The sequence below is a fragment of the Euprymna scolopes genome, chromosome 10 (genome assembly GCF_053919585.1).
Source record: "Euprymna scolopes isolate OS-2025 chromosome 10, ASM5391958v1, whole genome shotgun sequence".
Lineage (NCBI taxonomy): Eukaryota > Metazoa > Mollusca > Cephalopoda > Sepiida > Sepiolidae > Euprymna > Euprymna scolopes.
In genome coordinates, this window is record NC_136491.1 from 122,090,448 (window position 1) to 122,108,303 (window position 17,856).

At 29.0% G+C, this 17,856-nt stretch overlaps 1 protein-coding gene across 12 annotated transcripts in view; it reads right to left on the reverse strand.

The window, feature by feature from the left end:
- Window positions 1-17,856, reverse strand: part of LOC145286261 (trinucleotide repeat-containing gene 6C protein-like) — a 143,939-nt gene continuing 126,083 nt past the window's right edge. For all 12 annotated transcript variants that reach the window (XM_080135087.1, XM_080135085.1, XM_080135093.1 and 9 more), the window contains one exon: window positions 1-17,856. This exon is cut by the window's right edge and continues 13,809 nt beyond it. The gene's annotated coding sequence lies outside the window, so the exon portion shown is untranslated.

Sequence of the window (17,856 nt, forward strand, 5' to 3'; positions counted from 1 at the left end):
TTTAGGGAGATAAAAGCCTTTATTCTCCTTAAGTTCAAAGCATACTACAGCACAATATACAATTTCAGCATTTCTCTAGTAAATGAACCAATTAAAAAAAAAAAATAAGAAAGAAAAACAAAATGTAGGGGAGGAGAAGCTGCCCAATCCTACAGTAGTTAGTAGTACTGTGCTTTGGCAAAATATTTTTTAATACATTTTTTCTCTCTTTTTTTAAATTTTTTATTTATTTATTTTTTTATTTTTTTTTACATTTTTTGTTCCATGACATTTTCCAGTACAGTCGTTCTATAATTTAAAAAAAGGAAAAAGAAATTTTGTGGATTTTGGAAAATGATGCGGGTTGCAAATGAGCAATAAAATATTGTTGTAGTACTATGTATCCACAGCAATGAAGAACGCTCTTGCAGCAAGCATCAGAGTGAGGAGGGGGGGGGGGGGTAGAAGAAAAAAAAATCGGCCAGCTATGGACTGTCTGTAATAATAGTGGATGGCTAATCAATGAAACATGAGAAGATAAAGAAAAATTGTAAATACTGAGAAAGAGAGGCAACAGAAGGTGCAACTCATCTGTCAGAGTACAACTGCCACAAACGAATAAACAAATCCAACGCGGACCTTGCTGTGCAGGATAAACACAGATACAAATGAGGGAGAGATATAGGGGGAAAGAGATAGAAAGGCATCTAATCTTATATAAGAAACAATATTGGCAGATGATTTCTCAGATGGTTGGCATTTCTTTCATACGAAGTCAGGATAAGTAATTTAGATATGGGAAAATTATCTTATTTGATTTTTCTTCTTCAAAAAAGAAAAAAGAAAAATAATTCACCTCAAAGAGCACTTCTATTTGCTTTTTTTTTTTTTTTTTAAATTATTACTTACGTGTTCTAGATTTGTTTGTTACTTATTTTAGTTTTTTTTTTTATTATTAATAAGCCATTTTTATTTCTGATATAAATATTTTGGATTGTTTTTTTTTTTTCTCTTTAAAAGCAAACAATTTAAGGCCATCACTGATATTACAGACAATATAGCAAGTAATATTTTCATGGCTGGAATATAGAATAGAAAGTAAAAAGATACATTGTTGGGCTTCACCGTTGCCCCCAACTTTTTTTTTTTTTTTTTTTTAAATTTGTCTTAAGCGAAATCGGGTTTAATTGGCTGCCCCATGAGTATCACGATTTTCGCAATCTTTTTTTTTTTTTTTAATTTATCTTCTTTGCCTTCACTTCAATTGTTGGATTATTTTTATTTAAAAAGAAAAAAAATAGATAATTAAAAAAAATTGCAAATTTTGAAACAGTTTTGTTCCAAAAATTTAACATTTTATGGAATTTCTCTCTGTATATATTTTTTTTTTTTTTTCCATTTAATTATATCAATATCGCACATTTTTTTTTTCTTTAAAACTTTTTTTTTTTAAATGCTAACATCACACACATAAGAGGACATATAAGACTTGCAGTTTATCACAGGCCCGCACTGCATTTTCAATGACATGTTTGGTAGTGACAGGCGGAATCCAAAAAGAATACATTCAATAACTTTGCATTTTTAATTTAATTCTTCAAATGGCATTACAAATAGCAAATCACTGGTTTTTTATTTTTTTTTTATTTTTATATTTTTATAATTTTTTTTTTTTTTTTTTTTTAAGGTGAGTTTTTTGTTTTAATATATTTTTTTTGTATTTCAAATTTCAAGACATTTTTTTGTTTCCAACAGTTAAAAATTGTTTATATTCGTCTCCGTCATGACTGGCATAAATAGTTCCTATGATTTAAAAAAAAAACTTATATATATATATATATATATATATATATGTGTGTGAGGTTGAATGTGTTATGTTTTCGATTTTGAAATCTGATAAGGTGAATTGGTTGTAGGATTAATATCTACATAACCATTCACATAAAATTAGTGAGGAAACATGTAAGGAGGGGAGTTTAGGGAGGGGGAGGAAGAACTTTCAGCCGTTGACCCTTGAAAACACACCTGATAGAAGACATTGTTTTTCGTGTGTTTGCATTGCTTTTTTTTTTTGTTTTTTGCTTTAACTCTGAAAGACTTTAACATACAATTACAAGATATATTAAAAATAAAAAAAAGTTATTCTTTGTGTTGTATTTCTGTGCTACTGTACTTCCATTTTTTGTTTATCCTATGGTTTGCATTTCTTTATTTTTTGCTCATTTTTCTATATTTTTCCCCACCCACCTTTTTTTTTTTTTTTTTTTTTTTTTTTTTTTTAAAGAAAATGAAGCAGCAGTACGCACCACAAGTTTGCATGCCTTAAATTACTGGTGTGTTTGTTGAGTTTATAGTCCACAGCCAACGCCTTCATACCCACAAGTTTTCAAACACATTACATATTTAATTTAAATTTACGTGACACTGTAGCTGGCCAGGCTGGTTTCTTTGCATTTATTTTTTTAAGTAGCCAATACTGAGCCCTCCACTAAAACTATGCTTCCATCATTAACATAAGAATTGTCAGAATTATTGAAGAAAAGAAAATACATGTAAACTAACACTTTTCAAAGCCAGATTTCACAGCTGAAAAATTAGGATTATTACTTACATATTTGTATAATTATTTTCACTTTGTCGCAAAAATTAAAGAAAACAACAAAAAATTTATCAGTTAATAAATAAAAATGACAACATGCTCCAATAACTACCTCTGCACCTATTGGTTGAAAAAAAAAAAAAAAAGTCAAAACACTACGTTAAAATTGGTTTTGAAGTTTTTACCAGGTCTTTTAATCCAAATTTTTATAGATATATTTTATATATATATTTTTTTATGTTTTTTTTTATTTTATTTTTTTACTTTTTTAATTTTTTTTTCCTTTTTAATTAATTTTTTTTTTATTTTTTTATTTTTTTTTCCCAAATTTTTCAAGAATTTTTTTTACAGAAAAAGGTTATATATATAATATTATATATATATATATATATAGATGTGTGAAAAGGCAGTATGGGTACATCACGAATGAAGATCAGCATTCAAAGAAACAATGATATGTAAATATATAATGCTGGCAACTGCCCTCAAGAATGGAGCTGTGGACAGCTGCCAGCTTATGCATGGTCGGACCACGGGGAGTAACGAGATATATATATATTTATTTATATATATATATAATGCACTAACGTGTTTTGTCATGATTCATAAAAGAAGGAAGACTTTTTCTAACTGGAAAGAAAAAAGTTAAGAGGTAAAAACGTATTTTACATTAAGAAACAATTAAAAAGGAACGGACAAAAAAGCTATCCCTTATCCCTCCAATGGGAGGGGAGGTGCATGGTTTAAAAAAAAAAAAAAAAAAAAATGGCCACAAGTGAAAAAAAAAAATTCAAAGTAAAAAAATAAAAAGATAAAATAAGGAATAAAACAGAAAAGTAAACATACGACTAACAAATACATTCAGGTGAGACAGAAAGTAAAAAATTCCCTGAACTGAAGAACAAAAATAAATGAATGCATTTTGTACATATGAATAGTCTCTCTTGCACTAATACACACATACCTACAGACAACAGCACACATGTATACATGCACATTTGTGTATGTGTATATTTGTCGCATTTTTTGGATAGCACTATGACATTGTTTCCGAATGAATTAAACACATTTTAAGTGCATCTTTTGTTGCTTTTTTTATGTGAATGTAGATATGTCTATACATATATAATAAATACCTACTTGGTATCTACAGCCCACTTAGTGCTTTTATTTGTTGGTTTTCATACCTTCATTTATACACATACACACATACACATATATTGCAGAAACACTAGTTATTTATACACACTTATGTGGGTAAATATAAGAAATTTAAAGAAATTCAAAAAGAATACGACAATAATATAAATAAAGATTTTGCGGGTAGGGGGGAAGGGCTTGTCATTAAACCCCAAAACATTTTTTTCTTTGAAGTGTTGTTTGCAAATTTTATTACAGCTTTATTTGTTGGCTGGGGGTAAAAAAAAAAAAAAAGTTTTATTGAGTTAAGAAAAAAAAAAATTTTTTTTTTTTTTTTTTTTTTTTTTTTTTTAATTAAAACATTTTTTAAAAAATATCTTTCGTTTTCATTCTAAAAGCAATTAGGGATATGTTACAGACATTTAGCAATGATTTCTTTATAGGAATACTGGGAGAGGGAAAAGAATTTATTTATAGGGACACTGGGAGAGGGAGAAGAAAGGGAGTAAAATTGGGATGTGATTTATATTGTATCCAACAGTTTCAGGATTATATATTATATAAAAGAGGAATTGGGAAAGCTAAGTTTTTGTGTTTTTCTTTTAAATATATTTCTACTTCATCATCATTTTGGAATCTCCTAAATTGCACCCCCACTCGCTCCCAATCCAAAACTTTAGCATTATAATATTATCACTTGAAGGCCCAGGTATTGGCGACAGAAGAGCATTGTCATGGAATGTGATAAATATTGACAAGCTCCCCACCTCCTCCTCTCCCTTTCAAGTTTTCCAATGAGGATGTCGGGGCCCAGATATCACCAGTTTAAAATGAAACCTCAGCCCAGGAGCTCAATGGCATAATTTCCTAACCAAGTGTTTGCGACACTAAACAAAGCGCAGGTTGGGGTGGGGAAAAAAAAAAAAAAAGATTCAAAGAAACTCAACAAATACAGCATTCGAGTAATAAGCCATAGTCACAACCATTTTTTTTTTTTTTGAAAGGCAAGAAACATTCCACTGAGTTACATATTGTTCTAAAACCTAAACAGCCATAGTTTGTTTAGTATGTGTGTGTGTGTGTGTGTGTGTGTGTGTGTGTGTGTGTGTGTGTGTGTGTGTGTGAGAGAGAGTATGTATGGATTTATGTCGTTAAATTTTGGTATTGGTGGTATTGTCATTTTTTTTTAATACATTTTTAAAATATTCCCTGAATTGTGTATACCAAACTAAAATACGAATTCAAAATGAAAGCCCACTAAAATAAAAAGGAACGTTTTCTTCTATTATTAAAAAAGAAAAGAAAAAAACAAGCAATGCCAGTTTTGATATGAGTAAAAAAAAAAAAAAAATTTTTTTAATTATTTCTCACCATGTCAAAATATTTTTTTTTTATAGATAAAAAAAATTTATATACTATTATATAGTCATATTTTGTTAATTTTTTTTTTTTTTTTTGGTTGAGGGAGAGGGGGGCGATTTTTATTTTTTTATTTTTTTTGTTAAAACAAATAAATAATTTAAAAGAAAAAGTCGTTGAGTAAAAAAAGAAAGGGAAAAAGAAAAGAGCTGTACAAGGTTTGACTAGTGAGCATCTTTCATATAAATGTCTATTTTAGTGAGAAAGATTCACACTTAAGATGCAAACGTAAGAATTGATAACATCAACAATAGGTATGTGTATGTATGTGCGTATTATATATATATATATATATATATATATATATATATATATATATATAATCTCGCATAGGTAAAGATTAGTATTTACAGAGGTATATTCCATCGTCACTCACTGGGTCCCAAAACCACTTATGGACAAGCATGAAAGTTTTGTTTCATGTTATAAATTTGTTTTCTAAGGAATAGTTTTTTTTTTTTTTTTTTTTTTTTTAATTACTATCATTTCTTTTTTCGAAAGGGAGTGGTATGTTGCCCCTCGTTGTATGCAGTGGGAATAGCTTTCTTTTCTTTTTTAAATTAATCTGCACCAATATAAATTTGAATTTACTAATGTGTTGCTTATAAAACAACATCACCATTGATATTTAAGTCCGAGGAACTTTAAATTTTTTAAAATCTTTTAATTAATCAGGGGAAGCGATGCTTAGGTTTAGCACAGCAGTGTTAAGATATTTTTCTTTCTTTTTTTATTTAAATCTTTTTAAATGATGTTTTTAATTCCTAAGAACAGACCCATTACAAAGTAAAAAATAAGAGTCGGTCATATCGAAAGAAAAACAGAAAAATATATAATGTATGTTTTTTTTTGTCTTATTTTTAATGAAGTAGAATAAAGTGATGGGCAGGGGGCTACACATTTGTATAAATGTCTTCAATGAAATAAAAGCTATCTTTGTGACACTGATGAATGGCACTAACAGAGAAAATAATCAAAATACACACGAGAAAAATTCATGTTCAATTTAAAAGCAGGGACAGTAATATAATTTTAATATTAGAAAATAATGTTTAAAAATGTATGAAGAATTTTGAGGGATTGGGTAAAGGGTCAAACTTGAAAACTTTTACAAAAACAAGAAATGCCCAATAACCAATTTAAAATTTTTGACAAATCATCCATTTCTATCCTAATCCATCAGGAGTGATTAATGTATGTTATATAGCCACATTAGCAATAGGACAACCTTAAAGTAACAAACTACTTGTGTACAGACAGTCACTAAGCTACTACTGTTTCAGAGACCAGATCAATCTCTGACTATGCAAATTCAAAGGGCAATTTTTTTTTTTTTCGAAAATGTAATTCTGTCTCCAAAACTCAGATTGTTCGTTTGAGAAGTTTTTGATATATCAAAAAGTGTAGACAGACTGCTATTAGAAAAGTAGAGAATTAAAATCTCAAGGTCGGCATCTAGCCTTTATCAATACTAATAAAAAGAGAATTGTTTTTTATGAGTTCTCTGACTATAATTCTAACAGGAAACTGATTGTCCAATTATTAACTAATCTAAATTTAGAGATAGAAAAAAAAACGGCTTTGATAACAAAAATACTGAGGGGAGTGACCATGCAGTTTTGGGAAATAGATTTGTTAAGTCGTCAGTCTTTGGAGGTTGAGCCAAGCAGGGAATGAAGAAAATTTTGATTAACAAGGATCAAAATGGGACGAGTTAAGTTGTGTCTATCAGTGATTTGGCTGGATAAAGTCTCCAAAGTTAAAAACTAAAAGAATTAGCCAATCGGGTCAGTTGAGACTTATTTTTAAGTTAGTGATTCTCATGTAAGCAGGACAAGTGAAGTAGACAGCACTGAGCAGCTCTCCTGAACCCAGACCCTGCCTAACTCATTATGCCAAAGATCAGCTCTCCCATAGTGTCAGAAGAACTTAATAGTATGTTCAGTGACAAACACAGTGCCCCAGGAAGGGTTATTGTTTAATACAAGTGTTGATTGACTGAGTACATAAACTGATTGAGAGTTAACTTAATTCTTGTTGAGAATTTTTTTAAAATTATTTTTTGAGAAATTGTTTTGTCTGGACCACTGTCTTGAGCCAATCTCAATTTGACAACTTGCAACTTTTTATGATCTAAGAACACAACATACTACAGACCATGCAAATTGTCAATCAAATGATAAGATGGACAAGGGATGAGAAATTGGCTTGTGGCAGGTAGTGGTACAGCAACCAAGACCTGCACGGTAATTAATAGACTTACATCATCTCGAATATGTTTCTGGTAAAATGCATATTTTAGGTTTCATCCTGAGACATAAGAGACCAAAGTTTGTTTGTTTAAAAAAGGGGGAGGGTAGTTAAAATGCAGTCTGATATCAGCAGATATATTTCAACATCAACTAATAATTTAAAATTAGTTGATAGTTTATGTTTCAGGGCTTATGTTTTTGTTTTATTGGAACGGGAAGGGGCTAATTATTTTGTTCTATCAATCAATATTTGGCAGGAATTTGAAATTTATTTGTATTTAAAAAAAAAAAGGGGGGTTATTTCTCCAGTTAAGACTAGATTCTTCAGTCTGCGAACAGATATGGTCTTTTGTGTTATTTTTATTCAAAGTACAATAAGTTTTATATTAAAAAAAAATCACCGATCTGAGAAATCACCTATGACTTGTGTTGAATTTGTCAGTTTGTTTGCTGATCGTAATATGGATGGTGGAAGTTGTATGCAGTATTTTTTTTATTTTTATTTATTAAAATACCAACTGATAATGAGAATTTTTCCCTTTCTTTTTGTCGGTCACCAGTTTCTGTCTGTGTATTGCAAAGCATGCAAATTTATAAATTTGTTTGTTTTTTTTACCGGTAATAAATTACGATTCTTCTTTCCACAAAATAGTAATCTTTATACATTCCTGATGAAAAATGATTTGAACGAAAAATAATTCCCAGGAAATGGGAGAAAAAAAAAAACAAAAAAAAACAATATTAATAATGACTTTAATAATTCTATAAGAAAATGATTTTTTAAAATAAATTGAAAATGATGGAAATACATCACTAAAATCTCAGCAGGTTCCGGAATTGATTTCATTCATGGTGTCATAAGCGCAAATTAAACAACCTTTTCATAATGAATTAGTATTACTACTAATAATAATACTACAACTACTACGTCTAATGTATTTTGTTTCATCGATGACCCATACTCCAGATTTCTCGATCTAACACAGCCGACACCTGAATCACATTTAAGCATGCACACATACACGAACTGTATCATTTATCTCACATGAAACATCATATACGCACATAAAGTTAGCTTTCAGTGCATAGTATAAATTGCATATGTTCTATGTTCACTATGTCAACAAAAGTTTTATAAATAGTTCAATCATTACAAGTAGTTTTGTTTTTTTGAGGGAGGGGGTTCACAAATGTTTGCCATAAGCTTTTATGACCCTTATACTTGTTAATATATATATATATATATATATATATATATATATATATATATATACATATATATATATATATATATATTATACTTGTTAATATTCAGTTTTTTGTTATCCAAGATTCTAGAAATTTTTGTTGCGTATCAGAATTTGTCTTTCTTTTTTCAAACTGTTGGCATAATTTAAAATTAACATTTTTTTTTCCCAAGAAAAGAAAAAGTTATACCCAGAGATTATAAATAATGAGAAAACTACATCACTAAATATTCTCAATCACAAGACTAGTGTACTTTTGTATGGGTGATTTTTTTTGTTTTTTTAACAACTCACAAAAAGAAATAAATGTTATAGAAAGCTATGAAACAAATGTTTCAGGGGTCACAACATATAACATAGAAGAGCACTGAAGCTGATAACATGGAAAAACGAAACATACTTTGGAGAATAAGCAGGTAACAGCTCATTCAAAATTATGGATGAATAGAATTCGATTTATCATCAACATTAAAAAGTGATCGAGAAAATCAAACTTGGAAAGTAACTGACATTGTTTCCTAGTCAATTTTATTACATGGAAAAAAGAAAGAGTATATGTTCATTATGAATTCAACACGATAAAAACAAATGTCTATCAAGAAAATATCAGGAAATAATCCGATAACAAAAAAATGGAATTAAGGAATAAAACTGAAAGTATATATAAGTTAATTGGCATGACACAAAAAATATATCATGCTTAACTTACAATTTCTCTCATTTGGTTCTTTTAGATACACGAGTGGTATTAAATCCAACAACACGTACTTGTTCCTCCTGAAGCACAATGACAAATCCATGATGGATATGCAATGTGAAATCTGACCACACCAAACACATTAGATTGAAGGATTGCCCAGCATAGAGGTTGTTCTAATGATGATGAATCAGTTACACGAGTACGATCAAGTGGCGAGTTCATCTTCCTGAATAAACCATTGCAGAAGTATGGATATTTTGGATTGCAGAAAGCTTAACTGGCCAAGGAAACCTTGGAAGCAAGTGATTAGACAAAATTGTACAGAGTAGAATTTGGACACAGTTGATCTGCTGGAGCTTGCATAATATCAGAAAATGTCTGAATCCCTGGACATAAGTGTAAGTGATATTCAATATAAGAAAAAAGATATTTCATCGGGTTTTATTTTAATCAGATGATTCCAGCCAATGCACCAGCAATCTTATAACAACTGTGTTTTATCTACTGAAGTTTTCTCTTTGTTAAGTGATGGTATTGCATATGATGCATAGTGTCAACTTGGTCAAAAGTATCAATACAAAATATCTAGGCCCAGCATTTAGAGATTCAATTACTCTGTTAACATGTCTTAAATGAGGACTGAAAGTATTATTCAGTCTCTTGTTCTCATTTTGGATGTTATTCTCCTGCTTTTGTTAATGTAATCACTGACATTCTTTAGGTTGTCTTGTCAAATTCAGGAATCTTCATGTTAAACTGAAGAATTGGTACAGAATTTGGAATACCCTCCCCCCCAAGTTCGACATAATAATTTCAGAATTCAACAAGATGGACCTGAAGAAGGTCAAAAGGTTAAATCAACCAAAATATGACACTAAAATCCAAAATGAGAACAATTACCCGAATAATACAAATTACTAATCATAATCTCAAAAGTTTCACAACATAAAAGTATTATCTCTCAATCATGGAGAATTATAGAAATGATCTTAAAAAAAAAAAAAAGGGTGAATTAGTTGCTGGTGTAAAAGATAAAGGATAACAATTTCTTTATGAGGGTAACATTTTTTTTTTAAAATAAAGCAATTGAATGGAGTTTCTCATTGTAGCTGAAAAGAAAAATGATCACACTGGTTAAACACTTATGATGGGTGCAAGGGACGATAAAAATGAAAATTAGAAAAGTTTATCTAAACAAGGGGGTTTTTTTTCACAATATTTACCCGTGCATTAATTTTGTAAGGATTCAAATATAAAAAAAAAACGATTTTATTTAATTGTTTTTGTTTTGTTAAACAGAGCACACGTTTTTCTAAGGTCTTGATATTTCCTTGCTTCACTGCCAACCTTAAATTTGTTTTTTTATTAGGAAGGATTAAAGACTAGTTTTGATTAGAAAGGTGGCAATTTTGGAGTATGGGAGACCTTTTCTCTCTCTTTTGTACTAAAAGAAAAAAGATGGCGATGTCAGCATTGAAAATGGGTGAGAAAACAGAAAGAGAGTGCAGGAACAGCAGTAGTTGTAGTCATCAGAATCTTACTAGAACTTATCCCAAACTTGCAGAACCATAGACAGCTTTTATTTGAAGAAAAAAAGAAGAGGCTATCTGTTAGAATAGAGCATTACTTTGTTTAAGTATAAGAGATGATACTAGAAAATGGTAATATAATAATAGCCTTATTTTTACCATAATCATTCTTGAAGTCATGACTATTTTTTAATTAATAATGGCAAGATATTCATCCAAATCTCTACTTTCATATGTGTGAGAATGTCCCTGAGATTCACAGCACCATTAGGTGTGGATGTTAAAACATTCACAGGGAATGTGCAAACTTGCCTGCAGCAGATGAATGGTGGGCTGCTTTCCAATACACATTTTGTTATTTTTTTTAAACAATAATTATCTATGTTATGTTAGTATAATCAATATGATGACCGTTACTATTAGCAGCAGACAGTAATGTAAAAGAAATATTATTGATGAATTTGTCAAAAACAGTTTGGATTTATCTACAAATTTGTAACCTAACTACGTTAGATAAAAATGTAATATGTATAAGAAGCTTAAACAATTTTACCATAAATATGTAAATGAAATAATCCATATTCAGCCATTTTAATTTTGGAAATTATTATATTCTCATAACTATTTACAAAATTCATTTAAGCTTTTTTTTTTTTTTTTTAAATATTAAACTTTTAATACAAGTAGTTGACAAAATAAGGTTAAGCAAAGTAAATTGTTTTTGACTAATTTCACAATAGTATTTCCTTTAAAATAATTTGTGCTGGTAATAGTAATCATTACCAGCAATACTCATTATCTTGTTTTTTTTTGTTTTTTTTGCTTTTATTCATCTCTTCATTCTGAATTTTTAATAATAAAAGGGAGATATAGAAAAGATTTGAGATATTTTTTGTATACATAATCAAAAATATTTGTTTTTATAACCATTTTACTGAACTCTACTCACTGATATGTACTATTTATGAATTCGATATTTTAAAACAAATACAGTAATCATTTTACTTTTTTTCTTTTTTGTATTAAATTTATTTTAGCGACACATCAACTCCCAAATCATTTTCTACATATATTGGCCTTTTCTAATGATAAGATCTATTGTATACAATTCATTGTAAAGAAAGGGCATGGGCTTATACCTTTCATAAGGTTGTTAGTGCATAAATAACACACAAAAAAAAAACATGAAAGTACTTGAATATAGCTCAACAATTCCGTTTTCTGTTATAGAATCTACACCCCGTTCCATGATGTCCAATGGTGTCGATAGATACACAACAAAATTGATAAACAATTGCTATTAAATTAAAAACAGAATTATTAAACTAATAAATAACGAAAACGAATCTTTCATAAGAAATGATCGGATAAGCATTCATTTTGTCTACCCATTATTTTAGACATCTAATATTTTGCTTTGGTTTAGCCTCTATTGCCTCAAACTCTAACATTATCAGAGGGCAAGAATTTTGGTAAGAAGGTTTATTCCCAGGAAAGGCATCAGTGTAATAATAGAGCAAAAACATAAGCAGTAACAATGATGAGGCAAGCAAATGAAACAAGTAACCAGGTAGCCTAATCTAATTTTGGAAGTCCATCAGTTATCAGTTTATTAAACATGGAAGAAAGTGCTAGTTGAGGATCACAAAAATAAGTTTTCTTGCCCCAAATCCAGTTTGTATGAGATATTTTAGCAGCCACTATCAACTATTCTCTCAATCACAGAATTTGCAGATAAGGAAAGATAGGAATTATGGAACAAAGGAAAAACGGGGCAGGGTATGGAACAGTATTAAAAAAAGTGCGGGGGTAGGCATCTAATAATTGAAAAATTGACTTGTCATCAGTTTTCAAAAACAATTTGTTATTTTGGATATAGCAGTTTTTCTTTATAAGGAACAAATTCTTTCTTCTGTGCTGGATTATTGCACAAGAAAAAAAAAAAAAAAAGATAAAAGAGACATTTTTGTTTACCAATAAATGGCAGAAGAAAATTATAGAATCCCTGAAGATCACCAAGAACCACAAAAATAGGAGAAAAAGAATAAAATATTTCAAATTCTGCTCAGGTTTTTCTGCAAATTATTTCTGAAGTGGATGTTTTAATTTTTAAAGTCAAACAAAAACAGAATAGATGACCAACTAAAATTAAAATATCATAAATCATTATAATTAACCAATATAGAAACATTGAAATTTCTAAGGCAGTAAAATTCAAGACAGCAGAAGACTAAAATTAAAACCTGAACTACTTTTAAAATTTGTTAACATTTTATAGAGTCTGCTATAAAAAGAAGTTGGAATGCATATGAATGAGTAAAGATACAAGTACAATACAGAGGAAAAAATATATAATTTTTTTTAAGCATCAGTACAAGAATATAAGAATAAAAAAAAGTGTTATTGTTGACTTAAATCCTACAGCAGTTTAAAGAGCAAAGGAGATTGGGCGCTTATGAGACTGGGAGTGGGAATTAGGTCAGAGAAGTTTTTTACACAATCAGATGATTTCTTGGCCTTTTGGCTAGGAGCAAAATATATCTCTTCTGATACCATATTTTATCTTTTCTGTCCTCAGTCAGTGAAGGAGGAATCCTTCTTGACTAGAGCAATTTTTATTTGTATCCCAATCCAGAGTGTCCAGATTTGGGATTTTCCCCAACTTAAAAACCAATCTTGTGTCTAACTGTTCTCATGGGGAGGCAAGTAAATATCTATTTCTTTCTGGAAATAGAAAGAAAGAGAGAGAGAGAAAACACAGCAGTGATACTAACAAATTACAAAAGTTTTCAATATATTCAAGTCTTGTTACTAAACCTATGCAATATATATATATATATATATATATATATATATATATATATATATATAGATATATATACACACAGACACAATCTTTTGGGTGGAGCCTCCGGTGAAAGAAATCATAATTTCCAATTAGCATACCACATTACGCTTTCATAAAAGAATTGAGTCCTCTGGGTTACCAGTATTATAAAATTTGTAAACAAATGAATAAATTCAATTAAAAATTATACATTTTCCTCCACTCCCAGTAGTAGGTTTGTTAGTTCAGATGATAAGACATCTGAAAATTAAGTGGTCACGGTTGGTAGTATCATGTTTTAAAATATCGAGGATTGATGTGCTCGCTATGTTTAGGCATACTGATGAATCGTGAAACAACGAAACAACCGTCATTTTCTTTATATGAGATGATAATCAACTTAAATCCAACATGAACATAAAAAAACAACACAGAAGCAATTTAACAACAATATTGCAATGTGAATGATTAATACTCAAGAACATTAAAAAGAATTTTTTGAATGACAATTTGTTTTCCAGTAATGTCTATTGCTATAATACGAGGTTGTGGGTGTGCATTGTGATTAGTGGAAGTTTTATTAAATGTCAGTCAAGTTAGTGTCTGAAACTGTACAATAACAAATTCTGAAAATAAGAAAATATGCAATAAACCCAAGACAAATACAACAAATAAGTAAAATGTATGATGAAAATACCAAAATATCTATCTTGCTATTATTTCAACAAATAGAAAACTATGCTCATATCAGTATTTTCTTTTGAACCAATGATAGAAATATCAAAGCTTTTAAATGTTATTGACGTCTTTGTTTTTCCTTTTCTTTGTATATATATATATTAAAAAAAAAAACACACACACACACACACACGAAAAAAAAAAAAAAAAAAAAGTCACTGGTGGGTAAAAAAATCCAACCAAAAATCTATGAATCAAAATATTGAATATACTGAAAATATGTTTTGGGGAAAAATCTTTTATTTTTATTTTTAAATTATTATTTTTTATTTTTTTTAAAGACTTGTATTGTCTTCATAAGGCCTATAACTCAAATAAAAAACTGCTTCAAAAGTGAATTTACATAACATACACAAAAAGATAATTAAAAGCCCATTCATTCATTTAGGGAAGGGTGTGCATACAAATTTTATAACATTAATTTTGTTTTTTTTGTTTTTTTGTTGTTTTTTTTTAATTTGGAAGGATTTAATAATTTACCACCCTTTTTAAGAATATTTTATTTTATGTTTCAGCTACTTCAAGGTGGTGTTCAATCTAACAGAAAAGAAAAAAGTTAAAAATTAACAGTTTCATTCAGAATTCGTGGTATTCTGATGGGACAACTTGGACAATTGAGGTAGGAGAAGGAAGAGGAGAAAAAGGAGGATGAAGAGGAGGACAACAATAAAGTAATAAGACTTTTTTCTTCTTTTCTCAATTCACAGCTTATAAAAGATGCATATAGTAATAATGAGACAATTCTCAAAATGTTATACATTATATATATATATATATATATATATATAATGCAATAACCACCTACAAAAAAATGCTTCATTTTCTTAACACATGCCAAATCATTTTGTGAAAGCAAATAATAATATAAGTAATATACTCCCAATATTCTTGCTTTTAATTAAAATATCTTTTTTTTTTCTCAGTCAAATTTTATTTAAAAATTTATCTTTGTAAAATCTAATTTTTCAGTTTCAAGAAATTGAATTCTTGTTGTTTTGCATCCAAATTCATATTATTTTAACTTTATTCTATCTCCGCTATCCTGAATGGAAGTTTTATAGGCATTTTGTTTAGTTTCATGTCAGTTTATCAAATGAGAAGAATTATTTAAAGTTGTTTGATAAAGGAAATAAAATTAAAACAAAATGATTATCCATGTAGATGGCTACATCAGTTTAATATGGAATATTTGTCAGCCTTTTAAATCCAACTACAGATATGAAAGCCTTAAGAACATCAATAAATATACATAAACATGAGTATGTATGTATAGATGATAATTTAGTAAAAGCATGTAGGTTTCCCCAATAGAGATGAAGTTATCAGAATTAGTAATGAAACTATCAGAGAATTATTTTCAAGCAGATGGTCATTTTTAGCTTATAATAAAACTTTATAACTTTGCGAGAGAGAGAGAGAGAGAGAGAGGGTGTCAGTTCAGCTTATAAAGAGAAATTAGCCATCATCTATAAGAAAAATAAAATGGAACCAAAGATAAACAAATACCAAATATAAGAAAAAAAATCACAACAAACAGTCCATGTGAGAGGAATTAATATTTCATCTTTAGTTTATTGAAAGAAACTAGCAGTAAAATATAGATTAGCCTGTTTGCTGTATCATATCTTTATGCGTTATCATACGTTACACACACATTACAGAAAATCAGAACAACATTAGTATCGTTGGTTTAAAATTTAAATGAAGGGAACTTATTAGTCTCTTTTACTGAACTCTCTTCAGCCTCTGTTTAGAGATATATATCAGGCCAGATAACACTATCCAGTTAGATCATCTATTAAATTGTGAGTCAAGCAACACAAGTTAGCACTGAGTGAGCAAACGTTTTTAGTGTAATTCTTGTTCATTGTACAACAATTTTATCAAATAAATAAGAAACTTTCAGCTATTATTGAATTCATTGTCAGTTTGAATGAGCAAGAATTTTCAGGTTTTTGAAGATTTGTTTCTATGTTTATATAATTTTTGACTCACACTGAAGATTCACACTTAATGGACTCGTGAAGTCTTCAACAAAAAAGTAAACAAATGACTATGTAATAGTAAGCATAGACTATTACCATACTTACCTGGAAGTTATTAGGAATATATGAGGATTTATTTTGAAAGTGAAGTGGAACAAGAAGCAAATTGAGAAAGGAAAGTGGTCGCAATAGATGGACAACAAAAAAAAAAAAATGTAACTTTCAGCTGAATATGTTTGTTTTTATCTATTTAAAAAACAAGCCTAGGGCAAGGTTAACTGTCTGATTTTTTTTTAATAAATAGGCACACACACACACATACACACACACATACATACACACACAGCTATGTACAGATATGAGTATGTTTAGAACATCTTCCTGTCTCTCTTTCTTATATAATAATCGAGGAAAGAGCTAGCCTTTATTGTCGCAGTTCAATCTTTGGCATAGATAGATCCTTTGTTAATTTCGTTGTAGTCACACAACACACACATGCACACAGATGCACCAAGGGTAAAAAAAGCAAATGAAACTGTCAAATAATAAAACAGTACTTTTTTAAATGTTTGAATATCAGGCATTTTTCTTTTTTCTTCTTTTTCAGCCATAAAAGAGTATTTCTTATATTTTTAATCTATTGGTTGTAATGTTTTGCAAAGTTTTTGTTCAAAACAGTTTAAAGTTGTATTTTTTTTTTTTTCATTTTTCTTTTTTGTTTAAATATCATTTGTATTTTTTTTTAAAGGCATCACCAAGTCATCTTCTCACTGCTGATTGGTGGGAGTGATCATAACTCGTTGAATAAATGAAGTTTTAGTATTTTTTTTTTGTATACACAAGAAAAGTGCAGACAAGCACCAGGTTTTGTTTGCTTTTTTTTTTTTTTTAAAAGAATCAAACACAAAATTTATAATTTTCTTCTTTTTTTTTTTTTTTTCGGCTGTTGAACCCAAAGAAATGAAACTTTAAAAAATAAATAAAAATTTAAAAATTGCAAAATGAAAAACTTTTTTTTTAAATTATTTCCTTGTTCAAGAGATTGGCCAACAACAGGATTGAGATCACCTCATTATTGGGGATGGGAACGAGAAGGAGAAAATCCCATAAAAATTTGAGAAAAAAAAAAAATAAATAAAAATTTTTAAAATAAAAGGGAAGGTTTGAGTATACAAAATCAATAAATCAGTGGGTCCAAACTGCAAAATTGCTTAAAATGTTGGTGAATTTTAATTGTGAGAGATATGTGTTAATGTACTGGATTGAGCTATTTATGTTTTTAAAAAAAAATCACAATTTGCAAAAGGAATTAACTTATAAGGAAATCCAATATGAGAATGTTTACTTTATAAAAAGAAGAAAAAAATAATAGTCCCCACAATAAGCATGTCTTCGATTATTTACTGCAAACAGAAAAACAAATAACACTGCTATCTAGTCA